General features: G+C 54.7%; 1 non-coding gene across 1 annotated transcript; it reads right to left on the bottom strand.

The window, feature by feature from the left end:
• Window positions 1-12,251: 12,251 nt before the first annotated feature.
• On the bottom strand, window positions 12,252-12,408 carry LOC147797376 (5.8S ribosomal RNA). The gene has a single exon (XR_015427280.1). It is a non-coding gene; the product is annotated as a 5.8S ribosomal RNA (ribosomal RNA).
• Window positions 12,409-16,858: the final 4,450 nt, after the last annotated feature.

Below are 16,858 nucleotides of genomic sequence, written 5' to 3'. Positions count from 1 at the left end.
CTGAGAAAGCATGTCTGTTGCGCTTGAATATGGGAATGCTCGTTACCGTGAAAACAAAACAGGCATTATTTAGAGCTCCCTTTGAAAAACGTGAAACAAAAGTTGAACGCAAGGTTACTTGAGACAAAAAGGTGCATTTTGAGGGTTTACATGAAAACAATTTAATTGTAGCTGTCATTGAAATAAGAGGTTGGAAATTTAGATGGTCAAATCTAATGTTTTCTTTGACAAGTCATCTTGCATCTTTATCCAAGTTACATTTTATTTATAAATCACAAGATCATGTCATCATTTATGTCATTTCACATACGTCAGTCTGTGTACAAGCCAGTGTTAAGTCAAGGTTTTGATTCTCAAGGCCGGCGGTTAAATAAAAAGGTACATTTTAGACAAATTGTACACGAGTTAAAGAAAAAAAAGAAGATATACGCCAACTTTGTGTTGTGTGTGTACAATCACAACTGTTTTTGCAGGAGTTCATCGTAACTCCAAAGACGGTGTTTCATCATTGCCGTTTTCATGCACAGCACCTAGGGGAAATACGGAATGGTCAATACTTGCATTTGATATTTTCGTAGGTTTTGAGAAATGGCAGGTAAATTTTGGTGGTGTTTTATTTGAGTTTGAAAAGAGACATAGTCGTTGACCAAGTAACTTTGGTGACTAGCCCTAACCCTAACCACAAACCTATATATCCCTAAACCTAACCACAAACCTATATATCGCTAACCCTAACCCCAACCCAAATCCCAACCCTTACCCTAACCCTAACTTCAACCCTACCCCAAACCTATCTGTAACCCCAACCCTATCCCTAACCCTAACCCTATTATCCTAACCCTAGCCGTAACCCTAACCAGAAACCTATATATCGCTAACCCTAACCGCAACCCCAATCCTAACCCTTACAATACCCCTACCCCTAACCCTAACCCTAACCATATCTGTTACCCCATTCCTGTCCCTAACCCCAACCATATTATCCCAACCCTAGCCCTAACCCTAACCACAAACCTATATATCGCTAACCCGTAACAACAACCCCAATCCTGAACCCTTACCCTAACCCTAACTTTAACCCTACCCTTAACCCTACCTGTAACCCCAACCCTATCCCGTAACCCTAACCCTATTATCCTAACAATAGCCCTAACCCTAACCACAAACCTATATATCGCTAAACCTCACGACAACCCCAATCCTAACCCTACCCCCAACCCTTACTCTAACCCCTAACTGTGGCCCTACCTGTAACCCTAACCCTATTCCCAACCCCAACCCTCTTATCCTAACCCGAGCCCTAACCCTAACCACAAACCTGTATATCGCTAACCCTAACCACAACCCCAATCTTAACCCTTACCCTAACCCTAGCCCTTACTCTAATCCTACCCTTAACCCTATCTGTAACCTCAACCCTATCCCTAACCACAACGCTATTATCCTAACCCTAACCCTAACCACAAACCTATATATCGCTAACCCTAACCACAAACCAAATCCCAACCCTAACCCTAACTTCAACCCTACCCCTAACCCTATCTTTAACCCCAACCCTATCCCTAACCCTAACCTTATTATCCTTACCCTAGCCCTAACCCTAACCAGAAACCTATATAACGCTAACCCTAACCACAACCCCAATCCTAACCCTTACAATACCCCTACCCCTATCTGTAACCCCATTCCTGTCCCGAACCCCAACCCTATTATAATAACCCTAGCCCTAACCCTAACAACAAACCTATATATCGTTAATCCTAACCACAACCCCAATCCTAACCCTTACCTTAACCCTAACCCTTACTCTAACCCTAACCCTGGCTCTATCTGTAACCTCAACCCTATCCCTAACCCCAACCCTATTATCCTAACCCTATCCCTAACCCTAGCCACAAACCTATATATCGCTAACCCTAACCACAAACCCAATCCTAACCCTAAACCTAACTTTAACCCTGGCCCTAACCCTATCTGTAACCCCAACTCTATCCCTAACTCCAACCCTATTATCCAAACCCTAGCCCTAACCCTAACTCTAACCCTAACCCTGGCCCTATCTGTAACCCCAACCCTATCCCTAACCACAACCCTATTATCTTAACCCTAGCCCTAACCCTAACCACAAACCTATATATCGTTAATCCTAACCACAACCCAAATCCTAACCCTGACAATACCCCTATCCCTTACCGTAACCCTTACATTAACCCTACCCCTAACCCTATCTGTAACTCCGACTCTATCCCTAACCCCAACCCTATTATCCTAACCCTAGCGCTAACCCTAACCACAAACCTATATATCGCTAACGCTAACCACAACCCCAATCCCTATCCTTACCCTAACCCTAACTTTAACCCTAACCCTGGCCCTATCTGTAACCCCAACCCTATCCCTAACCCCAACCCCATTATCCTAACCCTAACCCTAACCCTAACCCTAACCCTAACCCTCACCACAACCCGAATCCTAACCCTTACCCTAACCCTAACCCTAACCCTAACTTTAACCCTACCCCTAACCCTATCTGCAACCCTCACCGCAAACCCAATCCTAACCCTTACAATACCCCTAACCCTAACCCTATCTGTATCCCCATTCCTGTCCCTAACCCCAACCCTATTATCATAACCCTAGCCCTAACCCTAACCACAAACCTATATTTCGCTATCCCTCACCACAACCCGAATCCTAACCCTTACCCTAACCCTAACCCTAACCCTAACTTCAACCCTACCCCTAACCCTATCTGCAACCCTCACCGCAACCCCAATCCTAACCCTTACAATACCCCTAACCCTAACCCTATCTGTATCCCCATTCCTGTCTCTAACCCCAACCCTATTATCATAACCCTAGCCCTAACCCTAACCACAAACCTATATATCGCTAACCCTCACCACAACCCCAATCCTAACCCAAACCCTAACTTTAACCCTACCCCTTACCCTATCTGTAACCCCAACTGTATCCCTAACCCCAACCCTATTATCGTAACCCTAGCCCTAACCCTAACCACAAACCTATGTATCGTTAACCCTAAACACCTCCCAAATCTTAACCCTGACAATACCCCTAACCCTTACCATAATCCTAACTTTAACCCTACCCCTAACCCTATCTGTCACCCGAACCCTATCCCGAACCCCAACCCTATTAATTTAACTTTAGCCCTAACCCTATCCACAAACCTAAGTATCCCTAACCCTAACCACACCCCCAATCCTGACCCTTAACCCTAACCCTATTCCTAACCCTATCTGTAACCCCAACCCTGTCCCTAACCGCAACACTATTATCCTAACCCTAACCACAAACTTATATAGCGCTAACCTTAACCACAACCCCAATCCAAACCCTAACAATAACTTTAACCCTACCCCTAACCCTATCTGTAACCCCAACTCTATCCCTAACCCCAACCCTATTATCCTAACCCTAGCCCTAACCCTAACCACAAACCTATATATCACTAAACCTTACCCTAACCACAATCCCAACCCTAACCCCAACCCTATTATCCTAACCCTAGCCCGAACCCTAACTGAGAAAGCATGTCTGTTGCGCTTGAATATGGGAATGCTCGTTACCGTGAAAACAAAACAGGCATTATTTAGAGCTCCCTTTGAAAAAAGTGAAACAAAAGTTGAACGCAAGGTTACTTGAGACAAAAAGGTGCATTTTGAGGGTTTACATGAAAACAATTTAATTGTAGCTGTCATTGAAATAAGAGGTTGGAAATTTAGATGGTCAAATCTAATGTTTTCTTTGACAAGTCATCTTGCATCTTTATCCAAGTTACATTTTATTTATAAATCACAAGATCATGTCATCATTTATGTCATTTCACATACGTCAGTCTGTGTACAAGCCAGTGTTAAGTCAAGGTTTTGATTCTCAAGGCCGGCGGTTGAATAAAAAGGTACATTTTAGACAAATTGTACACGAGTTAAAGAAAAAAAAGAAGATATACGCCAACTTTGTGTTGTGTGTGTACATCACAACTGTTTTTGCAGGAGTTCATCGTAACTCCAAAGACGGTGTTTCATCATGCCGTTTTCATGCACAGCACCTAGGGAAATACGGAATGGTCAATACTTGCATTTGATATTTTCTTAGGTTTTGAGAAATGGCAGGTAAATTTTGGTGGTGTTTTATTTGAGTTTGAAAAGAGACATATTCTTGACCAAGTAACTTTGGTGACTAGCCCTAACCCTAACCACAAACCTATATATCCCTAAACCTAACCACAAACCTATATATCGCTAACCCTAACCACAACCCAAATCCCAACCCTTACCCTAACCCTAACTTCAACCCTACCCCAAACCTATCTTTAACCCCAACCCTATCCCTAACCCTAACCCTATTATCCTAACCCTAGCCCTAACCCTAACCAGAAACCTATATATCGCTAACCCTAACCGCAACCCCAATCCTAACCCTTACAATACCCCTACCCCTAACCCTAACCCTAACCATATCTGTAACCCCATTCCTGTCCCTAACCCCAACCATATTATCCTAACCGTAGCCCTAACCCTAACCACAAACCTATATATCGCTAACCCCAACAACAACCCCAATCCTAACCCTTACCCTAACCCTAATTTTAGCCGTACCCTTAACCCTACCTGTAACCCCAACCCTATCCCTAACCCTAACCCTATTATCCTAACAATAGCCCTAACCCTAACCACAAACCTATATATCGCTAAACCTCACGACAACCCCAATCCTAACCCTACCCCCAACCCTTACTCTAACCCTAACTGTGGCCCTACCTGTAACCCTAACCCTATTCCCAACCCCAACCCTCTTATCCTAACCCTAGCCCTAACCGTAACCACAAACCTGTATATCGCTAACCCTAACCACAACCCCAATCTTAACCCTTACCCTAACCCTAGCCCTTACTCTAATCCTACCCTTAACCCTATCTGTAACCTCAACCCTATCCCTAACCACAACGCTATTATCCTAACCCTAACCCTAACCACAAACCTATATATCGCTAACCCTAACTACAAACCAAATCCCAACCCTAACCCTAACTTCAACCCTACCCCTAACCCTATCTTTAACCCCAACCCTATCCCTAACCCTAACCCTATTATCCTAACCCTAGCCCTAACCCTAACCAGAAACCTATATAACGCTAACCCTAACCTCAACCCCAATCCTAACCCTTACAATATCCCTACCCCTAACCCTATCTGTAACCCCATTCCTGTCCCTAACCCGAACCCTATTATCCTAACCCTAGCCCTAACCCTAACCACAAACCTTTATATCGCTAACCCTCACCACAACCCCAATCCTAACCCTTACCTTAACCCTAACCCTTACTCTAACCCTAACCCTGGCTCTATCTGTAACCCCAACCCTATCCCTAACCCCAACCCTATTATCCTAACCCTATCCCTAACCCTAGCCACAAACCTATATATCGCTAACCCTAACCACAAACCCAATCCTAACCCTAAACCTAACTTTAACCCTGGCCCTAACCCTATCTGTAACCCCAACTCTATCCCTAACTCCAACCCTATTATCCAAACCCTAGCCCTAACCCTAACTCTAACCCTAACCCTGGCCCTATCTGTAACCCCAATCCTATCCCTAACCCAGACCCTATTATCTTAACCCTAGCCCTAACCCTAACCACAAACCTATATATCGTTAATCCTAACCACAACCCAAATCCTAACCCTGACAATACCCCTATCCCTTACCGTAACCCTTACATTAACCCTACCCCTAACCCTATCTGTAACTCCGACTCTATCCCTAACCCCAACCCCAACCCTATTATCCTAACCCTAGCCCTAACCCTAACCACAAACCTATATATCGCTAACGCTAACCACAACCCCAATCCTTATCCTTACCCTAACCCTAACTTTAACCCTAACCCTAACCCTATCTGTAACCCCAACCCTATCCCTAACCCCAACCCCATTATCCTAACCCTAACCCTAACCCTAACCCTAACCCTAACCCTAACCCTCACCACAACCCGAATCCTAACCCTTACCCTAACCCTAACCCTAACCCTAACTTCAACCCTACCCCAACCCTATCTGCAACCCTCACCGCAACCCCAATCCTAACCCTTACAATACCCCTAACCCTAGCCCTATCTGTATCCACATTCCTGTCCCTAACCCCAACCCTATTATCATAACCCTAGCCCTAACCCTAACCACCAACCTATAAAACGCTAACCCTTACCACAACCCGAATCCTAACCCTTACCCTAACCCTAACCCTAACTTCAACCCTACCCCTAACCCTATCTGCAACCCTCACCGCAACCCCAATCCTAACCCTTACAATACCCCTAACCCTAGCCCTATCTCTATCCACATTCCTGTCCCTAACCCCAACCCTATTATCATAACCCTAGCCCTAACCCTAACCACAAACCTATATATCGCTAACCCTCACCACAACCCCAATCCTAACCCTAACCCTAACTTTAACCCTACCCCTTACCCTATCTGTAACCCCAACCCTATCCCTAACCCCAACCCTATTATCGTAACCCTAGCCCTAACCCTAACCACAAACCTATGTATCGTTAACCCTAAACACCTCCCAAATCTGAACCCTGACAATACCCCTAACCCTTACCATAATCCTAACTTTAACCCTACCCCTAACCCTATCTGTCACCCGAACCCTATCCCCAACCCCAACCCTATTAATTTAACTTTAGCCCTAACCCTATCCACAAACCTATGTATCGCTAACCCTAACCACAACCCCAATCCTGACCCTTAACCCTAACCCTATTCCTAACCCTATCTGTAACCCCAACCCTGTCCCTAACCGCAACACTATTATCCTAACCCTAACCACAAACTTATATAGCGCTAACCTTAACCACAACCCCAATCCAAACCCTAACCCTAACTTTAACCCTACCCCTAACCCTATCTGTAACCCCAACTCTATCCCTAACCCCAACCCTATTATCCTAACCCTAGCCCTAACCCTTACCACAAACCTATATATCGCTAACGCTAACCACAACCCCAATCCTTATCCTTACCCTAACACGAACTTTAACAATAACCCTATCTGTAACCCCAACCCTATCCCTAACCCCAACCCTATTATCCTAACCCTATCCCTAACCCTAACCACAAACCTATATATCGTTAACACTAACCACAACCCCAATCCTAACCCTTCCAATACCCCTACCCCTTGCCCTATCCCTAACCCTATCTGTAACCCCAACCCTGTCCCTAGCCCCAACCCTATTACCCTAACCCTAGCCCTAACCCTAACCACAAACCTATATATCGCTAACCATCACCACAACCCCAATCCTAACCCTTACCCTAACCCTAACTTTAACCCTACCCCTAACCCTATCTGCAACCCTCACTGCAACCCAAATCCTAACCCTTACAATACCCCTAACCCTAACCCTAACCCTATCTGTATCCCCATTCCTGTCCCTAACCCCAAACCTATTATCATAACCCTAGCCCTAACCCTAACCACAAACCTATATATGGCTAACCCTCACCAGAACCCCAATCCTAACCCTTACCCTAACCCTTACTCTAACCCTAACCCTGGCCCTATCTGTAACCCGAACCCTATCCCAAACCCCAACCCTATTATCCTAACCCTTGCCTTAACCCTAACCACAAACCTATATATCGCTAACCCTAACCACAAACCCAATCCTAACCCTAACCCTAACTTTAACCCTGGCCCTAACCCAATCTGTAACCCCAACTCTATCCCTAACTCCAACCCTATTATCCCAACCCTAGCCCTAACCTTAACCACAAACCTATATATCGCTAACGCTAACCACAACCCCAAACCTTATCCTTACCCTAACCCTAACTTTACCCTAACCCTATCTGTAACCCCAACCCTATCCCTAACCCCAACCCTATTATCCTAACCCTAGCCCTAACACTAACCACAAACCTATATATCGTTAACCCTAACCACAACCCCAATCCTAACCCTTCCAATACCCTACCCCTTACCCTATCCCTAACCCTATCTTTAACCCCAACCCTGTCCCTAGCCCCAACCCTATTACCCTAGCCCTAACCCTAGCCACAAACCTACATGTCGCTAACCCTCACCACAACCCCAATCCTAACCCTAACCCTAACCCTAACTTTAACCCTACCCCTTACCCTATCTGTAACCCCAACCCTATCCCTAACCCAAACCCTATTATCCTAACCCTACCCCTAACCCGAACCACAAACCTGTAAATCGTTAACCCTAACCACAACCCAAATCCTAACCCTGACAATACCCCTACCCCTATCCCTTACCCTAACCCTAATCCTAACTTTAACCGTACCCCTAACCCTATCTGTAACCCCAACCCTATCCCTAACCCCAACCCTGTTATCCTAACCCTAGCCCTAACCCTAACCACAAATCTATATATCGCTATCCCTAACCACAACTCCAATCCTTACCCTAACCCTTACCCTTACTCTAACCCTAACCCTGGCCCTAACCACAAACCTACATATCGCTAACCCTAACCACAACCCCAATCCTAACCCTTACAATACCCCTATCCCTACCCCTAACCCTAACTCTAACCCTATCCATAACCCTGCCCCTAACCCTGTCTGTAACCCCAACCCTATCCCTAACCGTATTATCCTAACCCTAGCCCTAACCCTAACCACAAACCTATATATCACTAAACATAACCCTACCACAACCCCAATCTTAGCCCTTACCCCTAACCCTTACTCTAAAACTACCCTAGCCCTAACCAAAACCCATATATCACTTACCCTAACCCTAACCTTAACCCTACCCCTAAACTCAACCCCTTTATCCTAACCCTACCCCTAACCCTAACCACAAACCTATATATCACTAAACCTTGCCCTAACCACAATCCCAACCCTCACCCCATCCCTATCTGTAACCCTAATTGTATCCCAACCCCAACCCTATTATCCTAACCCTAGCCCCAACCCTTACTGGGAAAGTATGGCTGTTGCGCTTGAATATGGGAAAATTTGTTACCGTGAAAACAAGAGGCATCAATTAGTGCACCCTTTGAAAATAGTGAAACAAAGGTTGAAAGCAAGGTAAATTGAGACAGAAAGGTGCATTTTGAGGGTTTACATGAAAACAATTTAATTGTATTTATAGTAAAGATTGCGGTAACACCATGTATTTATCTCTTCTTTGAGTATGTGTGGTTCTGAGAAAAACCGGGGAATAACTCGACGTTTCGAACAGTGTACTCTGTCCGACTTCATTAGACTAACTGGGATTCGTTTAAATGGGAGTAATGTTTCGGGTCCAACAGACCCCAACGAGAGACGCTCTTGCGAGCTAGGGTGCCTCACCGACGCGTTCACGGGTGGGGCCGAGTCGGTTTTTGCGCCCGAGTCGAAGCGTAACTGGAGATGCAATCCTTTTGCGGTCAACGAAGTCCGAGGAAGAAATCTTCAGCGGGCGCCCACGTAACGCTCCCCGTCCGGCACCCACGGCGGGAGCAACGCCGCCCACTGCAACATGCCGCCCTCGGGCTGGAAGCCATGGTTCATCCGTGCCGACCAGCTGATCGCACGAATGGCATTGGGACCGACTTGGCAACTCCCCGAGAGCCCTCCTGCGGGGTGCACTATTAACCGTGGATTTCAAGTCAGTTTGGGGCGGCCGTGTCAGACATGCAGCCCAGCAGCCAATCATCAGCCACCGGGGAAGCACCCGCTCCTCCGCCGAGTTGGAGTCCCGTCGGGCCCGCCGCTGGTCCTCCCCGGTCTCCTCCTCCAAGTCCGGTCCGCCCAAGGGCCACCGGGCGGCACCGGCCGGCCCTCCGCGCTCGACCTCCTCCCCCCACTGCTGGACCCCATCATCCCCGCCTCCCCGGCCACCGGGGAAGCGCCCTTCTCCCAGAAGCCGCTCCCGCGGTGAGAACGCTGGCTCCTCCGTGGCAAGTCGTCCGACCCGGCCCGCCAGGATCGGCCCGTCTGCGGCGCGGGCAAATTCTCGGATCGAAGGTTTAATTTCAGTAGATCGCAGCGAAGCGGCTGCTCTACTGGGCACGATGTTTATCTCTAAGAACTAATTAAATGACGAAGCATTTGGCTACCTTAAGAGAGTCATAGTTACTCGCGCCATTTACCCGCGCTTCGCTGAATTTCTTCACTTTGACATTCAGAGCACTGGGCAGAAATCACATCGCGTCAGCGCCCCGGCTGCGGACGTCGCGATGCTCTGTTTTAATTAGACAGTCTGATTCCCCTGGTCCGTACCAGTTCTGAGCCAGCTGTTGGGCGCCGGCCGAAGCGACCGCAGCTAGGCGGCTGCGCAGCCAGGACTGTCCACGAGGCACGTCCCACGCCGGTCCAGGCTCGCCCGGCGCGCCAGAGACTCCAGAGCCGGCGTGTCGGCCTGACAGGGTCCCCTGCCCGGTGCCGGGGCCCGCGGGCGCCGCACGCCGCGACCCGCCGTCCGTGCGCGACGGAGGGGGCCCGCGCGCGGACGGCCCCGCAGTCGGGGGGGGGGAGTGCCGCCGCCAGGACACGGCGCGCCCTGCCGCTTTACCGGATGCAATTGCTCTCTCTCTCTTTACCGGGCGCCAGCTATCCTGAAGGAAACTTCGGAGGGAACCAGCTACTAGACGGTTCGATTAGTCTTTTGCCCCTGTACCCAAGGCAGGGGGGGGGGAGGTGGGGCGCTTGTGCGCCGGCCGCCGCGCGGCCGGATCCCGCCTTGGTCGGGCCCTGGCCGGCCTTCACTCTCGTTGCGCCTCGGGGCTTCGCCTGGCGGCGCCCCGACTCGTAGGCCCTATAGAATCCTTGGTCCGTGTTTCAAGACAGGTCGGCAGGGCATGCAACAATCGCCCGCGGACCCAGGGACCGGGAGACCCAGCCAGGCGGCCGCCGCATGGAGGCGACGACGCGCAGGCGGGTGCGGCCTGTCGTTCCTTCTTCAGCCGGGCGGCCGGTGCGACCACGGCAGGTCTCTAGGCTCTTCGACCGCCCCCCCCCCTGTCAGGGGACCAGGGTGGCCGGACGAACCCCAACCGGCCGGTCTATGCACTTGGCCGGGCGCGGAGGCGCTCCTGCGCCCCGCCCCCCTGCTAAGGGGTTGCAGAGGTGCTGGGCCGCGGTGGGCACCGCGCCGGCCGCGCTGAATCTTCTGGGCCCGATCTGCGCGGCCCTCCTGTTTGCTTCACGACGGCTTCACGTACTCCTGAACTCTCTCTTCAGAGTGCTTTTCATCTTTCCCTCACGGTACTTGTGCTCTATCGGTCTAGTGCCGGTATTTAGTCTTGGATGGAGTTTACCACCCGCCTTCGGGCTGCGCCACAAAACAACCTGACTCCCAGAAGCCCTGGTCGCCGGCCGGACGGCGTCTGCAGGGGCCTGATACCCGCCACGGGACGGTGGGGGCCTCGATCAGAAGGACCTCGGCGCCGCTGCGACCGCCGGACCGGACTTCCCTACGCCACAGTTCCCGTGGGCCCGCCGGGGGCCCGGGATTCGGCGCTGTGCTCTTCCGGCTTCGCTCGCCGCTACTGGGGGAATCCTGCTTGGTTTTTTCCCTCCCCTTAGTGATATGCTTAAATCCAGCGGGTCCTCTCGCCCGACCTGAATTCGATGGGTTCGCGATAGGCCTTGGCCTCTCTCTCTCTCTCGCCTCTCGGGGGTCCGGCCGGCGCTTCGGCTGCTGCCAGGAAAGGGGCCCACCTCCGCGGCCCGTCAGCGCGGGCTCTCTTCTCTCTCACTCTCTCTCTCTCGGCGCTGGGCACCCGCTCCCTCTCCGGCGGTCCACTCGGAAATCTGCCACGGGGCTGGCGGGGCCAGGCCTCCTTTTTTTCTCTCTTGGCCTGCCCTGCCTGCCTGCATGGCCTCCTTCCGGCGCGCTCCCTCAAGGCCGCCCGTGTCTTTCTTGTTCGGCTCGGGGGACGACCGGCGCTCGTGGGTGTGCCGGATACTCAGCGCTGACCTGCCACACCACGGCAAATTCCCCCAGGGAGCGATCCGGCCCTCCGCGCGGAGACTGCGCCCGGCTGGTGCCCCTTCGCCTGCCCTCAGATTTCCCATATCATCCTCCCCGGAGAGCGGGGGACCCGCGCCGAATCCTCCCACTGTCTCGGTACTCCCATTGCTGCCGCCTGCAGCCAGTGTCCTCGCGGGGGCCTCGGGCCCCCCGGCTGCCCTCCGGCGCTCTCGCGCCGCGGCCCCTCCCGGCCGTGGCAATTGCCCAGGTCAATGCAACCCTCAGACGGACGAGGTCCGGGCCGCGGGGGGCCCGGGCCGCCATGTGCGTTCGAAATGCCGATGATCACTGCGTTCTGCCATTCACACTGATTCTCGCAGCTGGCTGCGTTCCTCATCGGGGCACGAGCCGAGTGATCCACCGCCGAGAATTGTCTTTCGCTTGGGGGGTTGGCTCTGTCCATCACATCTCGATAACTGCGCCGGTGGCCCGGTCGAGGAGCATCCAGCTCTTTTTGGAATCCGAAAAAAAAAAAAAAAAACACCGGCAGGAGCCAGCCGAGCGGGGACCTGTCCCCTCTCACGCGGCGGCTCCCTTCCCCAAGGGGGGCCGCTCCGACTGCGTCCCACCAATCCCCCGGTCCATTCGAGGCCGAGCCTCGGCGTCCCGGGGTCCCAGCGAGGGCTGGGAGTCCCGCGCCCACTCGGCTCGGGGTACAGTGCACCCTGGCGTGGGCCACTCCCGCCTACACCCGGAAGACAGCACGGTGGCCGGCCCTCACCGCCTCAGCTGTCGGAAGGGGGGCGGTCGGGCACGCTCTCTCTGCTCGGTAATGATCCTTCCGCAGGTTCACCTACGGAAACCTTGTTACGACTTTTACTTCCGTCAATTCCTTTACGTTTCAGCTTTGCAACCATACTTCCCCCGGAACCCAAAGACTTTGGTTTCCCGCCGACTGCCCACTGCGTCATTGGAGTAACGCCGGCGGATTGCCAGTCGGCATCGTTTATGGTCCACTACCTCACCGTGTCGGGATTGGGTAATTTGCGCGCCTGCTGCCTTCCTTGGATGTGGCAGACATTCGAAGGATCCGTCGCCGGTGCGAGGACCGTGCGATCGGCCAGGTTATCCAGAGTTCACCAACGGAGCCGGGAAGGGCCTGGGTTGGTCTTGTTCCTAATAAGAGCACGCCTACCGCAAGGTTGGCGCTTGCTGGCATGTTTTAGCTCTAGAAATACCGCAGTTATCCGTGTAGGGGCATGCGCTCGAACCATAACTGATTTAATGAGCCATCGGCAATTTCGCTTGGTAAAGCTTTTACTTAGACATGCATGGCTTAATCTTTGAGACAATCTTTGACTACTGGCAGGATCAACCAGGTAGCCCCTCGGGGCCGGGGCCCGCCAACTCGGGCCCTCAAGACTGCTCGGCAGCGCCGCGGCTGCCGGGCCGCGGTGCTGGAGTCCTGCGCCTCTCTGCTCTCGCTCACCTCCCGGCCTCCGCTCCCTCCGGCCTGCCGACGGTCCCTCGCCCTCTCCGGCCCGGGCAGCACTTCCTCTCCTTCCACGGGCGCGTGGGCGGCCGCTGGAATGCCGCCCGCCGGCCTGGTGCGCCGGCTTCCTCTCGCCTCGATCCAGGAGGGGGCACCCGGATCAGGCAGGAAGCCAGGAGGCTGGCCAAGCTGAGCTCCCTCCGTCTGGGAGGTCCCCTGCCTGCCGCCGCGGCTGCGGCTCGGAGCGACCTTGGGGCGCCGCCTGCCGCCTGCTCGGCGGGCGGCGGGGTCGCGCGTGGCTCCGTCCGGGGGGGCCCGCTGCCGGCTCTCCGGGCCCGGGACGCCACCGCACGACGTCAGTGCGCCTTGGGCGGCTGGGACCCGGCGGAGCTCTAATACGGCCCGCCACAGGGCGGGCCGGTCCCTCTGGAAGCTGCCGGGCCAATCCAGACGTCCCAGATATTGCTGCTCGGGGCAGCGGAGAGCCCGCCGCTCTCCGAGGGGCCCTGCTCCCCTCTCCCTCTATCTCCCGCTCGCTCTTCCGCAGCGGGCGGGGCTGCTGCTCCAGCCCCTCCTTAAGGCTTCCGGCCACGCACCACCGCTCTTCCGGCCCGGGGTCCGGCCGAACTGCGCCCCCGGGAACGGCCTTCCCGACACCTCTAGGCAAGGCCGGGTGGGCCAGCCGACGCTCTTCTTGGCATGAAGGGTCGACCGGCCGCGCCGAAAACGCCGTTGACGGAGCGCCCGGAGGGCCTCCTGGCGGGACGGCAAGCCGCCACTTTCGTCGAGCCGCTCCGGAGCGGGGCTTGTCAGACCCCAAGGGAAATCGCTCCCGAGGCTTTGGCTCGACCGTGTAGGAATAGCCGTTTTGTATGGAAAATATATGGCTGTACTGATTTCTGGCAGCTGGAGCTGAGCTCGAGACCACCCTTCCCCCTATAAATAGGCAAACCAGGGAGTGGGGGTTAAGGTCCAAAATGCTCTCATTGAAATACGCACGTTTTGGGCCCAACCTGTCCCGGCGCAAAGCCCTCTCAGAGACCTTGGGTGGGCCAGCGAGCCGATGGACGGCAGGCTGTAGGCGCCCGGCCCGCTTTCCGCGGGCAACCCCGGACATCCGAACTTCTCGGACCAGGGTTTCCGAGGAAGGCGATTCACCGCACCGCACCACCCTCCCCGCCGGCATGGAGCCGTTTTTGCCCGGGGAAGCATGTCGGAAATGCACGGCTTTAGGGGGACGGCGTGCGGCTGCAGTGGGTTTTTCTTTCCCCAGGACGGCAATTTGCGGCGCCACACCACCAGTCCCCGCCGCTCCGGAGCCAGGCTTGTCCAGACCCCAGGGGGAATCAAACCAGAGCCCTGGGCTCCACTGTGTGTGAATGGCCGTACCGTATGGACAATATAAGGCTGTACTGATTACGAGAGACGCTCTCGAGAGCCGGGGTGCCTCGACGACGCGTTCGCAGGTGGGGACGAGTCAGTTTTTGCGCCCGAGTCGGGTCGAAACCGGAGATCCGACCTTTGGCGGACCACGAAGTCCGAGCAAGAAATCTTCAGCGGGCGCCCACACAACGCCGCCCGTCCGGCACGCACGGCGGGACCGGTGCCACCCGCTGCAAGACTCTGTCCCCGGGCATAAGGCCCCGGACCCTCCCCGCACGAGGCCCGTCGCACGACGGCATTGGGACCGACTTGGCAACTCGCCACCCCGGCGCTATTCCCCCAGAGCCCTCCTACGGGGTGTACTGCCAACCCTGGATTTCAAGTCTGTTCTGGGCGGCCCCCTCAGACTCCCGTCCAAGCAGCTCATCCCGGGCCGCTGGGCGAGCGGGGGTTCTATCCACCGTCAGTCCCAGCGGGCCCTCCTCCGGCTGCGCCCGCTCCTCCTCCGCCGCCGGTCCGGCACCGCCTCCGGCCCTCCATGCGACGGGGCCCTCCCACTGCCGGTCCTTCGGAACCACTCCCCATCCCCGAGGGCCGCCGGGCGAGCCCCAGTTCACTCCGCCGTCAGTCCCGGCGGGCCCTCCTCCGGCTTCGCCCGCTCCTCCGCCGCCGGTCCTCCCCGGTCTCCTCCTCCTCCGGGTCCGGCCTGCCCGAAGGCCGCAAGCCGACTGGCCCCTCACAAACCGGCCTGCCGCCCCAACCAGCCGTCCCGACTTCGCTGCCGCCACACAAGTGGCGTCGCCACTCTCCCGGCAGCCGCCTCCCGCCGCCGCCGCCCGTCCTCCGACCCGGCCCCCCCAGGATCGGCCCGTCTGCGGCGCGGGCAAATCCCTTAAATCGAAAGGTTTGGTTTCGGCAGATCGCAGCGAGGCGGCTGCTCTACTGGGCACGACACCCTGATCCATACCCAAGTCGTCTGCAAGTTATATGGCGTCCCTCTCGAGACGGCGGTTTGGCTTCCGCAGGAGCTCCTGGCCCCCAAGTCGAGAGCGGGTGGGCGTTGACGCGGGCCGCCCTCGGACAGGACGCCGGCGGCGTTGCGGCGCACCGGGAGAGATTTCGACTTAGAGGCGTTCAGCCGTAATATCTCGGGTGGTAGCCTCGCACCACCGGCCTCTCAACCGAGCGCCTGAACCAGGGGTCCGAATCTGCGGTTCCTCTCGTACTGTAGGGTACGAGAGGAACCCCCAGCTAGGCGGGTGCGGGGCCACGGCGGGCACCGCAACGGCCGCGCTGACTCTCCCGGGCCCGATCTGCGCGGCCCTCCTGTTTGCTCTTCGACGGCTTCACGTACTCTTGAACTCTCTTTTCAGAGTGCTTTTCAACTTTTCCTCACGGTACTTGAGCTCTATCGGTCTAGTGCCGGTATTTAGCCTTGGATGGAGTTTACCACCCGCCTTTGGGCTGCGCTACAAAACAACCCGACTCCCGGAAAGCCCTGGTCGCCGGCCAGACGGCGCCCGCAGGGGCATGACAGCCGCCACGGGACGGAGGGGGCCTCGATCAGAAGGACCTGGGCGCGGCCGCGACCGCAGGACCGGACTTCCCTACGCCACAGTTCCCGTGGGCCCGCTGGGGGCCGGGGATTCGGCGCTGGGCTCTTCCCGCTTTGTTCGCCGCTACTGGGGGAATCCTGGTTAGTTTCTTTTCCTCCGCTTAGTGATATGCTTAAATCCAGTGGGTCCTTTCGCCCGACCTGAGGTCGATGGGTTCGCAATAGGCCCTGACCTCCCTCTCTCTCTCGCCTCTTGGGGGCCCGCCCGGCGCCTCAGCGGCTGCCAGGAACGGGGGCCCCCTCTGCGGCCTGTCCGCGCGGGCTCTCTTCTCTCTCTCTCGGTGCTGGGCGCCCGCTCCCTCTCCGGCGGTCCACTCGGAGATCTGTCACGGGGCCGGCGGCACTCAGTCCCCGCTGGCGGGGCCGGGCCTCCCCTTTTTCTCTCTTGGCCT

The sequence above is a fragment of the Acanthaster planci genome, linkage group LG11 (genome assembly GCF_054643075.1).
Source record: "Acanthaster planci isolate LZ-2023a linkage group LG11, COTS_SCS, whole genome shotgun sequence".
Classification (NCBI taxonomy): Eukaryota; Metazoa; Echinodermata; class Asteroidea; order Valvatida; family Acanthasteridae; genus Acanthaster; species Acanthaster planci.
This window is presented reverse-complemented; position numbering and strand designations above follow the sequence as displayed.